Source organism: Echinops telfairi, unplaced genomic scaffold (genome assembly GCF_000313985.2).
Source record: "Echinops telfairi isolate 266 unplaced genomic scaffold, ASM31398v2 ScPeMD7_23;HRSCAF=83, whole genome shotgun sequence".
NCBI classification, from domain to species: Eukaryota; Metazoa; Chordata; class Mammalia; order Afrosoricida; family Tenrecidae; genus Echinops; species Echinops telfairi.
In genome coordinates, this window is record NW_022103920.1 from 11,856,187 (window position 1) to 11,868,346 (window position 12,160).

General features: G+C 50.8%; 1 protein-coding gene across 1 annotated transcript in view; it reads right to left on the reverse strand.

Annotated features, from left to right (window-relative positions):
* The window catches only part of EXOC4 (exocyst complex component 4), a 767,286-nt gene that overhangs the window by 178,669 nt on the left and 576,457 nt on the right, over positions 1-12,160 (reverse strand). The gene's annotated exons all lie outside the window — the stretch shown is intronic.

Sequence of the window (12,160 nt, forward strand, 5' to 3'; positions counted from 1 at the left end):
GACAGGCAACAGAAAAGTGGGTGAAGGGAGACAGTGGTGGTTGTAAGACGAATACAAAATTCATGAATTATCAAGAGTTCATAAGGGAGGGGGGGAGGGTGGAAAATGAGCTGATACCAAGGGCTCAAGTAGAAAGAAAAGGTTTTGAAAATGATAATGGCAATGCATGTACAAATGTGCTTGACACAATGGACATATGTATGGATTGTGATAGGAGCTGTAAGAGCCCCCAATAAGATGATTTTAAAAAAATCTTCACAACTGGAGCAATAGATAAATGAAGAAAAGGTTGAATTTGTCAAGGATTTTGTCTTGCTTGGATCAACAATCAATGCTCATGGAAGCAGCAGTCAAGAGATCAAAAGGTGTATTGCATTAGGTAAATCCGCTGCACAAGACCTCTTTAGAGTGCTGAAGAGCAAGGATGCTACTACTTTGAGGACTCAGGTGCACCTGGCCCAAGCCATGGTGCTCTCCATCGCATCTTATGCATGTGAACTTTGGACACAGGAAACGGACGATTGAAGACGAATTGATGAATTTGAATGGCGGTGTTGGAGAAGAATACTGAAAGTACCATGGACTACTAAAAGGACGCACTAATCTGTCTTGGAAGAAGTAAGGCCAGAGGGCTCCTTAGAGGCAAGGATGGCGAGAGGTCATCTTACATACTTGGACATGTTGCCAGGAGACACCAGTATGTGGAGCATCATCTTTGTAATGCTGAGGGCAGTGAAGGAGAGGTAGGCCCTCAAGTAGATGGACCGACACCGTGGTTGCAACAATGGGCTAAAGAACAGAACAACTGTGAGGACAGCACCAGACCAGACAGTGCTTTGTTGTGTTGCGTTGTTTTGTTGTGTTGTGTTTTGTTGTGCATAAGGTCACTACGGGTCAGAACCCTCTTGATGATGCCCAACAAGAACAAATCATTACAGGGGAAGCCAGTGCGATCTCCTCCTCCGGAGTGGCTGGTTTTGAGTCACCTACCCTGCAAAGAGCAGCCTAATGCAAACCCACAATACCACCAGGGCTCCGGGTGCAGACAAAGGTAGGTTCCAAAAAATCAGAGCAAGTCAACTTGGAGTCATACTTACTCCATGGACTGCCTCTGCATATTTTTGAGCCTGTACATCTTCACAGGAGCAGAAAACCTCACCTCTCCCCCTCAGAGTGGCTGGTGGTTTTGACGTGCTGACTGTGGTTTGCAGCCCAGTGCATAACCTACTATCCCTCCGGGGCTCCTTTGATTAACTGATGTTAAATAAGAACAGTACCTAACTGTTATCATTTATATACAAATTACAGAGTCAGCTTTAGGAACAAAACTTATTCTTGATCTGACTGTCAGGTTACATAAGGGTAAATGAAAAAGTATTGCTACAAGACCACAAAAACCTTTATTCAACAAAAATAACAAAACGGGAAGTTACTGTTTCTTGAAATATCCTCCATCAAGGTCAAAGCACTTCTGAGGGAGGGCTGTCTTTGCACCTCTCTACCCTTTTCCTGAAGAACTCAGCACTGATTTCCACGTCTGAATGCCAGTGTGGGCATCCCCCAGGGGCTCAAATGGGGCTCCTCTGATACATTCTTAGGGTTTGGGGACCAAAGAGAAATCTAAAGGGTCAAGATCAGGGCTGGAGGTTTAGTGGGGCAAACGCTCCCAACAAAATTCTTGTAGGATGGTCAGGTGTGTTATGATGGAGAAAATGCCTTGACATCCGGCCCATTTCCACTAATGTAGTTTTTAATTTTCTTAAAACTTCTTCATGATAAGCTGTGTTCCCCCTCCACCCCCCATGATCTTTCTATGTCCATTAAGAAAATGCATCAACATGACACCTTGGGATGCCGACAGATAGTCACCAGAACCTTTTAGCTGATCTTGCTGTCTTGAATTTACCTGGTCCGGCAGGTGCCTCTGGCAGCAATTGTTTTGATTGGACCTTTTCTTTGGTCTGTGATCCACATGGTTAGAAGTTCTAAACCACCATCAGCTCCTCAGGAAAGAGGAGCTAGGCTTTCTACTCCCCAAAACAGTTAGTCTCAGAAACCCACAGGGGGTCCTGACTCAATGGCAGTGAGCTTGGGGTTTTTTTATTTTCAGTTTCGGTTTCTTTGAAGACACCCAAAACAGACTAAGATGAGTGTATTACTGAGAGAACTTGTCTGTAGCCATCCCTGATCAGAGACAGAGTAAACAGGTTTTGCTTGGAATAAAGCCGCGTGTGTCTCCAAGCTGGTACTTTTTGATGTGCCCTTGTATTATATGGCATCTGTACAATGTCCAAATCACGAAGTGTCCTATTTCACAGATGTAGCGTGGATGTCAGGCCACATGTGACTGCATTTGATTACTGCATTAAGGAAGCAGCCTCCGATACACCCAGCTACCAGTGAGAAGGCCATTAGCACACATGCTGTCAAGATCCCCGGAATCAGTGTCAGATCACACACCGGTGCAGGGCATGTGTTATTATCTCCCTTTAATTAAGTGAGTCAATACACATTTGCTCAGGGGTCTGCAGAAAGGACCTGGCCTATGTTAATATGCACATCTCACTCTGAGGCATCTGAAAATTCACCTCGGGCAGGTGTGCGCTTAGTGACTAGGGTTTCCCACAGCCACCCTACAGGTCAAAACATGCACGCATCTAAGTGAATGAGGCAGCACAGTCTGCTGGGACACTAATCTCTATTCCAGCAGGAAACAGGGGCGGGGTGGGGCGGGCGGGGTTGGGGTGGGAGTGGAAGAGGGGACCAAGAACACACACACAAAGCTATTTGTCCCCTTTGCTGCCCCAACTTGGGAAGATGGCCAAGGTTGGATACCCAGGGCAGGATACATAGCCTGCTCCTGCTTCAAGGACCTTCCCACAAGAAAAGCCACCGTCCGGCACTGGGAGGAAGCTGGCCTGCTCCAGATGGAAGGGGAAGGAGGTTCCGTATGTTCTGAAAGGCGGACCGTGATGACGACAAGGATGATGTGAGGAAGATGACAACAGCACTGATTCTGTATTGCGCGCTGGCTTCTGTTTTATAGAAAAATCTTCATATGACTGTAAGTTAGAAGGGCATATTTAGTTCCTTAATCCTCGCAGCAACCCTGTGAGGACGATACGATGATCACCATCGCTAGTTTACAAAGCAGAAAACTAAGGGGGTGGGGAGGAACTTGCCCATTAGGCACATAGCTGGTAACTGGTGGTGCTGGGCCTTGAACCCAGGCGGTGTGGTTCCCAAGCCCACTGGTTTAATCCCTTGATCTAGGAGTGCCTAGACCATGAACCTGTAAGACCCCAGCAGTGAGTGAGACCCCTGAGGTGATGGTGTGTAGATGTCTGGGGCCCCACGTGCTAATACAGTTTCGAGGGGCCCAGGATAATGGCCAGTGGCCAGGTGTGGTTGGCAGGGGTGACAGGTGTAGCGGTTGCAGGGTCAGTAGCGCTACCATCTTCACACCAACCAAACAGACGTGTAAGCTGCATGGCCCAGCCTGAGAGGACAGCACACTAGTAGGAAGGTACAGGAGTGACATTGGTTCGGTAGAGACCTCTGCATTGCTCTCAAACAGCTCGGCCATGCAGAGGCTCACAGGGCCTGCACACGCTCTCAGAACCCTGGAGGGACCGAGAAGAGCTAGACTCTGGAGTGGGCGAGCAGATGGTAATGAAATGGGAAGTCACTTGTTGCATCTGAGATTTAGGGAGAGAAGGAAGTGGCCAGGCCCCAGACACCTCATCCTCCCAGCTGGGCCTGCAGGTCAGTAGTTCTACCAGCGCTGTCCATCTGGCTGCCTTCCCTGCATGCCTTCTGACACCTGGGTTTAATAGCATTATTTATGTAAATCTGACTGTTTCCATTCTGCTGATACCAACTCGCTTGGGGGATTTAACTTCTTTATCAATCTCGTACTTAGCAGAAACAAAACACAAGAACATCAGTACTCTCTCGGACAACGGCAAGCCGAGTGTGCGGGTAGGACAACGGCAAGCCGAGTGTGCGGGTAGGCACAGCGCTGAGGAGGAGGGCAGGACCCAGGACTGGAGTCTAGTTTTTATAAGCGGGTGTTGAAACATGAGCCCTGGTGGTGGAGTGGTTATGTGTTGGCAAGCAGCTCAGTGGGAGAAAGATGGGGCTTTCTACGCCCATAAACGGTTACAGTCTTGGAAACCGACAGCAGGGTCGCTATGGGTGGGCATGGACTTGACGGCAGGGAGTATGGTTTGGTGTTGAAATTCGCGTTTCTTAAGAGCAGGGACTGGGCTTGTTGGTCGTTGTGGACCTCAGAAGATCCAGCGTGCTGCCCTGAACACAGGGAGCCACCCGTTCCAGGTTACTTCTCAAAGGAATCAGAGGTGTAAGTGCAAGGGGGCCTAGGGTGGTTCAACAAATGCAACAACTGCGTCACGTGCCTGGCCACGCCTCTGTGTCGTTGCTAGGTGCTGTCCAGCCAGCCCAACGAATAGCTGACAACAGGATGAAACACAATTAGGTTTGAGTCCACTGTTGTTGTCGCTGCGTCAATCCATCTTGTCCACCATCTGCCTCTTTTTTGCCGTCCCTCCACTTCACCAATCCTGGGCCTTTTCCAGGAACTGACCTCTCCTGATAGCCAGCTCAATGCACATGAGATGAGGGCACACGTCTAAGGGGCGTGCCGTCTGTGTTTCTTCCGAGACAGACTTGTTAGTTGTCTGGCAGTGCAGCACACATTTCACCATTCTTTGTAGCCAACACCATCATTCAAATGCCTTGACTCTCGTCCTTACTGGTTAGCCGGCGTCTGCATACACGAGGCAGTGAAAATGCCACGGCTTGGGACAGCAGCACCTTCGTCTTTAAAGTGACATGTTCGCTTCTTAGCACATTAACGAGGTCCTCCGCAGCAGACTGGCACAATACCTCCGTCTTAGAGGGCAGGAGAGTTGGGGGTGGATCTGGACTCCGAAGAAGGGCCAGGCTGTCCCTTTAGGCTGGGCAGAGACACGCTCACAGGGGCTCCCCCAGACCCCAGGCACCACGGGCTTTCCTGGCTTCTGGGAAACCCCCGGAGCTCCTGCCTGAGGAATCTGGCCAGCCTGGTCTCCCTCCTCATTCTGACTCCTTACCAGGATGGCCATGTTTGTGGTGGGCATCACGTGGTACCCACTTCATCCCCCCACCCAGAAGTCTAGTGACACCCAGAAGTCTTGTTCCATGATGATCGACAGTCACCAGTGTCCCTCTGCCTTTCTGAATGGGAGGGCGAATACCAAGAGAGAGAGAGGGGGGGAAAGGATCCAATAATCCACCCCATGCTATCAGGAACCCCGAGGGCACAAACGATTCAGCGCTTGGTGGTGGCTGAAAGATTGGCAGTTAGAACCCACCCAGGGGTGCTGTGGGAGAGACCTGTGAGCTGCCCGCATCAGGGTCATAGGCTAGAAAACCCTGTGGGGTCTGTCTTCCCTGCCAGAGGGGTCCCTGTGAGCTGACATCAACTCCACGGTACTAGCAACAGTGATATGCCCTGGGTCAACACTGAGCAAGTTTATTAGAGTCTTATCTTTACAGAAAGCATTTGGGAGCCACTGGAATGACTCAACAATTCTTGTCAAATTGTGTAGGTTAATGAGACCTCCTAACGTCTTCCCGATGCTCAGAGGCAGGCGAGTGGGAGGAGAAGAACTAGAATCAGGAGTGAGAAGGGCTGGGAAAGGTACCAAACCCACCCCTAACTGGCTACGTGGTGCTGAGTGGCACAGACAGATTTCTTCTCTACCAGGGGAAGAGATAATATGGACCTCACACGACAGTAGATGAAGTGCTCTGCTGTGCACGCATTCGTTGACACTGTCTGTTTCCACCGATGACTCAGAAGACTTAGCAAACACAGAGGCCACACACTGCCCCGCGCCACTCGATGCCACTGACATGACGTGGCGAAAGAGGAGGGTCAGCCAGCATGCAGAGAGCTGCTGGTGAGGGTGGTAAGAGCAGTCCAGGGTCCCGGAAGAACAAACTGGAGAATCCAGAAGCCCTCCTAGACATGCGAAGACAGGGCTATGGCAGGTCCTCGGGAGCCTCAGCAAGTAACACAAGCAACACCTCTGTACTGTCTTGGTGGCTCTGCTAACTTCACGTAGGTCGGGAGATCCCAGAAGACCTGCCGAGAGCTGACAGTCATCGGTGCCCGCTTCCCAAGGGTTCTTAGCCCCTCCCCTGAAAAGGAGAGAGATCCCAAACTAGAGGGCAGTTCTCTAGCGTAGTCTGTATGTATGCATGTGTGTGTGTGTGTATATATATATATGTATGTATGTATATATACATATTTGGCAAACTGTTGAAACGAAACAGAACATACAGAAGAGTGTCTAAATCACAGTGTAAATGTTTACAAAGTGAACCTATCCGTTCATCGACCACCTAGGAGTCAATAGCGAAGATTACCAGCACCCTCGGCCTGGACGCCTGCCCGTGCACTCTCCCCGCCATCCTCCTGCCCAAGAAGAACCACGTTTCCTGCTTTCCAGCAGGAGCCCCGGTGGGTGGCGTAGGGGTTACATGTTGGGCTGCTAAACACAAGGTCAGCAGTTCAAAACCTCCAGCTGCTGCCCCACAGGAAAAGGATGAGGCTTTCTACTCACCTAAGAGTTACAGTCTCCGAAACCCACAGGGGCAGTTCTCCTGTCCTATCGGCTTGCCGTGAGTTGGCATCAACTCGATGGCAGCATGTTTGGTTTGGGCGGCAGAAGGTTATTGAGAAAAGAGGAAGACCCTTGACAAGATGGACGGACAAGGCGGCTGCAGCAATGAGTTCAAACACAGCAAAGATTGCAAAGATAATGATCAGGCATTACTGTGTTCTCTTGTAGAATGAGTCCTGGTGGGTCAGAGGTGACGCCATCTGAAAAGCAATTGTTTCGGTGCCAATTATAGGAAAGGCTCTTTCACCATCCAACTGCAGTGGCACTTTGGCTGCAAATCGGGTGTTGGTCAGTTCTGAGAACTCTCTATCCGCTGCGATTTCTTTCTTTCTTTTTTGACAGTTTCATGGACATGTAATCACACGTCATACAGGTCACTAGTTCAATCAGATTAAACAGAATTGTGCACGCCTCACAACAATCGATTTGAGAACCATTTCTTCTCTTGTGTACTGTATCCTGAGCTCCGGTTTCCCCCACAACTTCCCTGCCACGCTCCTAGGGAACCATTAATCCAGTTACTGTCTCAGTAGATTTACCTAGCCTGGCTTCAGGTACAGAAAAACATACAAATCCCAAACAAAATGTATGTGCGCACACTAACAATGATGACAGAATCCAACAGAGAATAATCTCAATAGAAAAAAACCCGGAATATATCAAGAACCGGAAGAAATAGAAAAGGGGCCAACAGGGAGCTCAAATGGCAAGTGTGACATTTTAACCCAACTGCACCTGCAGTCACACACATACACACACACACCCCCGCCACAATGCACTCCGCCTGATCGCAAGGTCATGCACATCCCCAGAGGCTTCATCCATGTGGGGACCCTGCAAATGGATGTTGGGTCCAGTGATTTCACACGTGTGTGTGTGTTTCAAAGGCAGACATTCCCATGACAAGCCTCTGTACTTTTAATCTTCACCGATAAAGAACTATGTACTGTTCCAGAGAAACTACGAATGCCGTTGTGCTACAGATGAATGAGAGGAGTCCATTATCACCACTCTAGCATTACCCATGTTGATGAAGGGCACATTTAGGTCTGATGCCACATGATTCGACATTGCGGAACTTTCCAACAGCTCAGGGGCCCAAAGCCTAGGAGCTGGGCTTTCAGACCTCGGATTCTAGAGCACACTCGTAGGGAGCGTTCGTCTTGTAGAATTCCTCACCGTCACTGTAGGTAGACAAGCTGAGAGAAAGTAGAAAGGTGTTTTGCCTACAGACTGTCCATCTCAGGCTACCCCCCCCCACCAATCCTCCCTCTTAAGATAAAAACTCACCAAGACCCTCACAAATCTCAGGCACGGCTGGAAGCAGTACACCGGCTTCCCTAAAGGTCATCCTTTCTGCTCCAACTAGTACCTTGGCTAATCAACCAGTCCATTAAGGCACAAAATGCAACCCTTTAGTTAAAGAAGCTTCTGGGAATTAGCTCCTTCTAACGGAGGAGGAGAGGACCCGGTGGTATATGGGTTACACGTCAGGCTGCTAACCACAAGATCAGCAGTTCAAAAGCACCAGCTGCTCCATGGGAGAAAGATGAGGCTTTCTACTCCCATAGAATTACAGTCTCAGAGACCCACAGGGCAGTGGGTGGATTCCACCTGTCCTATAAAGTCGCCATGACTTGGCATCAACTGCATGGCAGAGAAGTAAGTATTTGGGAGGAGAGTGAATGGGACAGTGGCTGGTGATTGGCTGTAAACCTAAAAGTTAGTGGTTCAAGTCTTCCCAGCTGCACCGTGGAAGAAAGACCTGGCAAACAGCTCCTGCAAAATTTACAGCGCCCCCACCTTGAGACCCCACCCCCACGGAACAGTTCTCCTTTACAGCATGTGAGGTCACCAGCCCAATGGCAGCTCAGAACAACCCACCTAGGAGCCTGGTACGCGTTGACTCCGTACTAGGGCCTCATAGATCTGATCTTTGTTAACCCACCGCCATTTCCCTTGAGTATTATTTTCCTAAGAGCACAAGCCCAGCCAGCAGACACTGCAACACTGGCTCCAGGTCACAGGGCAGTAGCATGGGGGAAGACGGTATCTTCAGGCCATCTGGTGGGTTGCTTTCCTCACAAGCTGCCAAGACACCGCTCCCCAGATCCACCAGAGGGAAGGGTTTTCATCATCTTCGATGTCCCATGATAGTGGGACAAGAGGGAAGTAAAAGGAAATAGAGGAAAGAACTAGGAGGCAAAGGACATTTATAGAGGTCTAAATACAGGCATGTGCATATGTAAATATATGTATATATAAGGATAGGGACATAGATCTATGTACATATATTTAGAGGTCTAGTATTAAGGTAGCAGATGGACATTGGGCCTCTACTCAAGTACTCCCTCAATGCAAGAACACTACTTTGTTCTAATAACCTGGCATTCCGTGAAGCTGACCTTCCTGACACAATGGTTGAAGATAAATGGGTACATAAGCAAATGTGGTAAAGAAAGTTGATGGTGCCGGGCTATCAAATTATATAGCGTCTGGGGTCTTAAAGAGCACTTCTTAGAAATGAGGGATTGAGGGCACCCTGACTTTCTTCCTCAGGCCTCTGATCATGATGCTCTCTTGCGCTGTCTGATGGGCTGTGGAGGTCTGCCACGCTTTGACCCTGAAGCGTAGTAAGGGGCCACAGGCAGCCTGCCACGGGCCAGTCTGTTTGCCCAGCCTGGCGATTCTGAGGCCGGCTATGACAGTGACAGTGTGGAGCTGGCTTCTCCCAGCGGCACTGACAGGTCTCCAGACTTGGAACCTCTTCAAGAGAGCAAACCAGACCTCCGGCATGGGATGTCTTCAGAATTCTATTAGAAGAGCCAGCAGTGTGCGGGCTGACCCCTTTGATATGGGCAGCCTTTGACCTTGCTTGACCTTCACAAGCAGCAGCTTCTTCTTCACCTCACAGAGGAAACCCTGGGTGGGTGCTCAGGAGTGGTCCAGTTCATGTGCTAGAAGACCCACAGCCCTCCCTGGCACAAGGTCCTTTAAAACACCAGAGCTGGCAAAACATGGTAACCGTGACTGCTACACTTACAAGAGCTCCGGGCCAGTTCTCAGCCCGTGTCTCATTGTATCTTTACCACAAATGAAACAAACCCCACCCTAACTCACTGCCAAGGAGTCATTCCTACAGGGTAGAGCGGCCCCCTGTGGGTTCCTGAAGCGGTAACTCCAGGGCCCCATGAAGTGAAGACGGGGTGGGGGGTGGGGGGCTTCTCTTCCAACTCTGAACAGTGAGCGAGCACCAGCTTCCAGCAGGCTTTTTGTTCCAGTTCTAGAAGGATGGTGTGACTTTGCTTTCCACACTGAACAGCGAGTAACTGAGCAAGCAACCCACCTCCCAAGCCGTCCTCACGGTGGAGTGGCAGGAGGGAGCCCCCCAAGCACCTGACTCCCACATGATCTTCTCCCTGTGTACAGGACAGCAAGCGCCAGGCTGCTGATCAGCCCACTTAGGGGCCAGCGCCAGCTGCAGGAGGAAATTAAGGGGAGCGGGAAGCCGGGCACACTGCAGCAGTTCCGGCATGGGTGCCCGGGTCTCGGGGACCCTCATCCATTAGCCGAGCAGCCGTGCTCTCAGACGCAGCGGGGGACCAGGGCCCCCCCGCAGAGAGGCAGAAATTAACTTGGAGAGGAGGTAATTCATCTTTCGATGGTTGTCATATTCAGGAAAGCTCTCCGGGCGGGGCGGGGTGGTAGAGAGAGGGAGCCGGGCTCTTGACAACATAGCTACACATAAAACAAAGGCTGATCAGAGCGCCAGGTGGCACTGAAGATTGATGCCCTGTCTCACTTCCTCTGGGGCCTGGGCTTGAAATGGAGCAGCGAGTTCCCTCTGCCGGCTGCAGGGGACCAGAGGCTGTACACGCAACCACTGGGAATGGAGTCGGGACTCAACTGCAAGGAGTGAGGAGAAGGGGCGGGTGGGTGTGGGTGGGGGGAGACTGTGCAAATTAGACTGGCACCAGTGGGTAGGGGTTTGCAAAGTTTGGGGTGGGGGTGAGGAGTGAGCCAGTATCCACAGGGTGCCCATGACAACAGCAGAGAAACCTGCAGGAATCAGCTGGCTGTCATGGGATAAGTGATTGGAGTTGCAAGTGTATCCTGGGATGGCGGGGGAGCAAGCTCAGCTAGATACCCCTTGCTGCTCTGAGCAGACATGAGAAGAACCACCTAAGACCCTGACGCCAACTTGCAAATGGTTTCGAGTTACAGGGCTGGGATTAAATGCCACAGGGTGGAGGTATAGGGAAGCTCTGGTGTCGCTGAACTGCAGAGAATGCCATTCCGTCCTAGAAGTTGTGCCAGTCCAACACCTATACCAGGCCAGGATGCATGATTCCAAAAGACCTGGGGTGTCTTCTTGGGAGCCATGGGACACAGGACAATACGTCTGTGGAGGCCCAGGCTTCTCAGAAGCCCAGCAGTCAGCGAGATGGAATGAGCTTGTTACTTTAGAAGACAGCTCTGCCTCTGTTCCCGTGGTATTTCTGGGTGTAGGTCAGGGCCTAAGCAGTAAGGAACTCGAATCTAGAGATAGGCAGAAGTCTGAGGGTGCAGACGAGCCACTTTGCGCGTTCCAGGCAGGCCACACAAATGGGCCACAGCCCTGCCAGTTGCGATGGGGAGTTATTGCTGGAAATGCAAATGAAGAACCATGAGTTCTCCCCGTGAACTCATTACCTTTGAGTCAATTCCAATGCGTACAGACTCGACAGGGCAGCCCAGAACCTCCCCATCAGGTGTCCAAGGCTGCTGTTTTCATGGGTGTAGGCTGTGTTACCTTCCTCCTGAGAGTCTGTGGTTAGCAGCCAATGGCTGTGCCGCCGTGCCACCTGGGCCCCTCATAGGGCACTTCCTGGATCCCAGGCCTGGCATTCACTCACTCAGTAGCTAGCTAGTGCCCTCACACACTACCTGTGAGATGCTCCCCTAGGAGCAGCTCCCCCACCCCGCCCAGGCAGTGATGGCGGATCTCTGGAGACGTGAGGAACTCAGGGTCTCCTGAGTGACAGCGGTCAACGAGCCCTGCACAGGGGGTGATGGGACTAGGGGGAGGTGGGCCTGCTTGTATGCAGCTACCTGGATAGGCTCACAACCTCAGATGATGAAGCCCCCACACTCGGGTTTTCTCATTACAGATGCATCGATAAAGCCAAGCTGTGCAGAAGCTTACATTTGTGATGGCTTTTATTAATGACATCCCCATACCCACCCCACCAGCAGCATCGTACTGCTCCCATAAGGGTCGAACTAGTGTTAGTTGCATTTTATAGGCCAGGAAACTAAAGGAAGATAGGCTTCCCGTGAAACGTCACAGAAATGTCTTCTGGGAGGAGAGGGGATGGATAGTTAATGCACTCAGCTGATAACTGGCGGGCCGGTGTTCCCAATTCACCCATAGGTGCCTGCCTTCCGCAGGAAGCATCTGTGGCAGAGAGGTCTACTCTGTTGCACAC